Raw genomic sequence first — 4,715 nt, 5'->3', positions numbered from 1 at the left:
GTCCTCGAACTCAGAAATCCGCCTGCCTCTTCCTCCCAAGTGCTTGGATTAAAGGCTTGAGCCACCACCGCCCAGCTTCCATCATTTACTTTATCTTCCCAACTTGAAGCAAATTAAGCTCTTCCCCTTTCCCCCCACCCCAGGCAAATACTGTTCATTCTCCTTTCTGACTTCTTTGGGTTTCTGAAATAAGAGAGCACAGAATGTTTGTCTCTGTCTGTCTGGTATTTCTCACTTAAATTCACATTTGCATAGCCTCTTCAGGCTCTGGCAAGCTGGCCAGCTTCCTTTCTTTTTAAAAACTTTATGTGTATGTGTGCATCTGTGTGAATTTATACCACATGTGTGTGGACAGGAGGGGGGTGCTTCAGAGGAAGAAGATGCCTCATTTCCTAGAGCTGGAGTTGTAGGAGGTTTTAACCCCCCTCCCCCCATATAGGTGCTGGGTCCTCTGGAAGAGCAGCCGCGGCTCTTAACTCCCCATGTCCCCAGCTCTGGGTTTCTTTAAGGCTGAAAGACTCAGTGTTGTATGCAGCTCTTCTTGTCTTCTTGTCTCTGCATCTGCCGGCAGGTGCAGGCTTATGTCTTAGATTCACTGTTTCTTTTTCAGACCTGTTTTCAAATTTGATGTGTGTTTAGCAGTGAAATTGCATGACTACCTGGTAACTCTATGGTTAATTTATCAAGGAGCTGCCAATCTGTTTTCCACAGTGCATGCAACTGTGGGCAAGGGCTTTCAATTTCCACAAACTTGTCAATACCTACCTTCCTTTAAAATCCATTTCACAGTGAGTTTCAGGCTTGCCTGGTCTACCTGACTAAAAATCAAACAACAACAAACCCCCTAATAAACAACAACAAAAACAACAAAATGAAACCCCATACAAATAGTGTGTGTGTGTGTCTGTGTGTGCAGCCACATCTGGACATACTTGTGGAAGTCACAGAGCAACCTTGAGTGTCAACCCATGCCTTCAGGGTCTCTTTGTTTGCTGTGGCAGATGCCTGGTAGCTGGATCATGAGCTTCCAAGGATTTGTGTTTCGCCTCTCATCTTGCCATGAAAGTCATGGGATTACAGGTAGGGCTGCCTCTCGAAACCTTGTGTGGGTTCCAGAGATTGAGCACAGATCTGCATGCTTTTACAAGTGTTTTACCCTCTATACCACCTCCCCAGCCACTTTTGGTTTGTTTGAGACAGGGTCTGTACCTGTAGACTAGGCTAGTCTCATACTTATGAGAACTGTCTGCTCTGTTTCTCAAGCCCTGATACTTAAAGAGTTCCCACCTGCCAGCCCCTAACTGTGCTCTTGATCTGCATTCCCAAGTGACCAATAATGTTCGATTAGCCTTTTGTATATCTTTTTTATTGAGCAATGTATACTCAGCCTTTGTTTTAAGTTGAGCCTCTTCCTCTCTTCTCTCCTCCCCCTTCTAACCTATTACTGACTTAAACATTAAACTTCAGGGTTTGACTTTCACCCAAATACGGTTTTCCAGACCAAGAGCATCCTAGAAGCAGCCTTGATTCTGCCATGCTGATCTGAGGGCTGTGCTTCATGAGGTTTTTAGCAGTGAGATGATGGAACACATTTGAAACCATAACATACTTCCAGCCTCTCAAAGACAACTCAGCTGAGCTATTCTGATATCTATGTTGATGTATTTCCCCCACAACATCAACTGAAGATGGCCAGTAAATGCTGAGCAGCGGTTCAGGGATTTGCCACAATCTGTGGGAAATGCTTCCCATGCCCCTGGTGCCTTAATCTCAGGGTCTGAGCAGGGGTTTTCTCTTCTCTACATCTGTGTCTTGTTCTTCGGCACAGACCCCTGCTGTTCTCAGGTCTGCACATTTGTCATTGCCTCCCCACCTCCCACCCCCCAGTAATTCCATGTACAAGCTTCTACTAAATTGGATTTCCCTGAGCCTCAGGAGGACTGAGATTTGATTAAAGGCCTTGTATATTCTTTGCCTTTGTAGGGCTTCTTTCCAGTATGGATTCTCTGATGCTAACGTGTGTGAAGTGTTGCTAAAGGTATTGTGCAGCCAAGTTACCCTCCCGTGTCAACACAAAGCTATGGTATAGCTCTCACATCAAAGGGAATAAGACACAGTTTATCAGCCACGAAGTGGTGGTGTACCCCTTTAATGCCACTCAGGAGGTGGAGGGAGGCAGATCTTTCAGTTCAAGACCAGCTGGGTCTACAGAGTGAGTTCCAGGGTAGCCAGGGCTACACAGAGAAACTCTGTCTCAAAACAAAAACAAACAAACAAACAAGTAACAAAAAGAAGCAGCAGTTTATCCTTGAGACTAATGTAAGAACTATTTGGCCCAGAAATGCAGATCTGGGTTGCCCCCATACCATGTTCCAATATAGTAACAATTTGATGAAGTTTTTATAGTTACAGAACAAGAGGAAGGCATAAATCAAGGACTTTAAGCTTGTAACATTTATTTAGTGCATATGAGTGCATGCAGGTGGGAGAAGAGTTTGTGGGGCTCTCTCCGCCATCCTGTGGTGGGGTAGCACTTCAAGTCATTGGGCTGGCAGTCCTACTTTCTCCTGCTCAGCCTCTCACAGGCCTCAGGGCACTTTTCAAATCCATGTGTGGAAACAGGATGTAGGCAGGGAAGGCAGGTAGAAAAGACCATCTCTGTTACAGATTTTAGATGTTACCTTTGACCGTTGGTGGAAGCTGGTTATCTGTTAAAGTAATGTATCCCAAAGGTTTTACATGGCAGGCAGAAAGATGTAAGGCCAGTCACAGAGATGAGCCAATACTGGCTACTAAGGGGACTAAAGAGAGTACAAGAGAATTTGCCTGTTGATCTGCCATATTCTAACTCTCCACACTCACAAAATTCAAATTATGTCAATCAGCCAGGCAGAATCTTTAACATAGGTGTGACTTTTTTTCTGGGAACATCAGTTCAGACTGGTATTTACTCTTTGATGGCCACTTGGTAAAGGCTTTGCTGAGTGATTTACTTGCTGGGTTTCTATCCTGTATGGTGTATGAGTTCTTCTGAACTAAGTCTTCACTACTGGATGTTTTTGAGAAAGTTCTTTTCCGTTTGTAGGTTAATGAACATTTTATTATAAAAAGGTCTTTTTGTTTTTCATTTTACCTTTATGCGTATGAGCGTTTTACCTGCAGGTATGTCTATGTACCACAAGTATGCTGTGCCCTAGAGGCTAGAAGAGGTCGTAGGATTCCCTGGAAATAGAGTTACAGATGTTGTGAGTCACTGTGTGGGTACTGGGAACTGAACCTGGGTCCTCTAAAAGAACAATCAGTGCTTTTAACCACTGAGCCGTCCCTCCAGCCCCTTAGGCTTTTCTCTTCCCTTATCAATTTTATTGTGTTTAAAATGTTATTTTTAGGTGTGTTTTGCCTGCATACGTGTATCTGTATGCCCGGTGCCTATGGAAGTCGGAAGAGGATGTTAGATCCCCTGTAGCTCGGATTACAGATGGTTGTCGACTTTCACGTAGGTGCTAGGAACTAAACCCAAGTCCTCTGGAAGAGCAGCCAGTGGTTTTTGTTTTGGTTTTGGTTTTGGTTTTTCGAGACAGGGTTTCTCTGTGTAGCCCTGGCTATCCTGGAACTCACTCTGTAGACCAGGCTGGCCTTGAACTCAGAAATCCGCCTGCCTCTGCCTCCCAAGTGCTGGGATTAAAGGCATGCGCCACCACCGCCCGGCTGGAGCCAGTGTTTTTAACTGCTGGGCCACCTCTCCATTTTGACTACTGTTTTGAGACAGAACCTTGTCCGATAGCCCTGCCTGGCCTAGAAAGTGCTCTGTAGCGCAGGCTGGTCTTGAGTTTGTAACAGCTTTTCTGTTTCTGCCTGAGTACTAGGATTGCAGCGTGAGCCACCTTGCTTGACTACCACTACGAGACGACTACTATTAATACTGTTTCTTCTTCTTTCTTTATGTTTTGGTTTTCTTAGACACTGCCTCTGTCTGGCATTAAAAATCAAGTATTTAGCTAAAGTTGGCTTTGAACATTTGTTCTTCCTACCAGCAGCTCCTGATGCTGGCTAGCATTACGATTCTGTGCCACCATATCCATAGAAAGCAAAAAAAAAAAAAAAAAAAAGTTTCCATTAACTGAAATGATGTTTTCCACTTTTTGTTCCAGTAATCTGCTGTCTGTCATGGGTTGATTTTTGTTGTTGCTGTTTTTGAGACAGGGTCTCATGATATAGCCCTGATTGGCCTAGAACCCACTCTGTAGACAAATATGGCTTTGAACTCACAGAGATCATCAGCCTGCCTCTCCCTCCTGAGTGCTGGAATTAAAGATGTATGTCATGCCATGAGTTGATTCTTATGTTTGAACCTGTATTCCTGGGAGACATTCCAGATAGCCATGGTTTACAGTCTCTTTAATATGCTGCTGTGTTTGTTTCTTTTTTGCTGAGAAATTTCACATATATACTCTCTTCTCTATCTCTCTTTCCTTCAGTCCTTCTGTGTGTGTGTGTGTGTGTGTGTGTGTGTGTGTGTATGTGTGTATGTGTGTATGTAGGGGAGGTGTTGGGGGTGGATAGCCTATGCTAATGATTTGGTTCTCATAACCACCTCCTCCTCCTCCTTCTTCTCCTCCTCCTCCTCCTTCTCCTCCTCCTCTCCTCCCTTCCTCTCCCTACCCTTCCTCTCCCCCTTCTTCTCCCCCCTTCTCCCTCCCCTCTCCCTTCCTCTT

At 44.7% G+C, this 4,715-nt stretch overlaps 1 protein-coding gene across 7 annotated transcripts in view; it reads left to right on the top strand.

The window, feature by feature from the left end:
* Tmem219 (transmembrane protein 219) overlaps window positions 1–4,715 on the top strand; it is a 30,732-nt gene that overhangs the window by 6,419 nt on the left and 19,598 nt on the right. For 4 of the 7 annotated variants that reach the window (XM_028775201.1, XM_028775197.1, XM_028775203.1 and 1 more), the window contains exons 3-4: window positions 1,002–1,080; window positions 1,984–2,038. The exons of 2 other annotated variants lie outside the window; for them this stretch is intronic. The gene's annotated coding sequence lies outside the window, so the exon portion shown is untranslated. The remainder of the gene's footprint in view (window positions 1–1,001; window positions 1,081–1,983; window positions 2,039–4,715) is intronic. One more of the 7 variants, XM_028775199.1, reaches the window with a different exon arrangement.

This window comes from Grammomys surdaster, unplaced genomic scaffold (genome assembly GCF_004785775.1).
Source record: "Grammomys surdaster isolate TR1022 unplaced genomic scaffold, NIH_TR_1.0 253, whole genome shotgun sequence".
In the NCBI taxonomy this organism is placed as follows: Eukaryota; Metazoa; Chordata; class Mammalia; order Rodentia; family Muridae; genus Grammomys; species Grammomys surdaster.
This window is presented reverse-complemented; position numbering and strand designations above follow the sequence as displayed.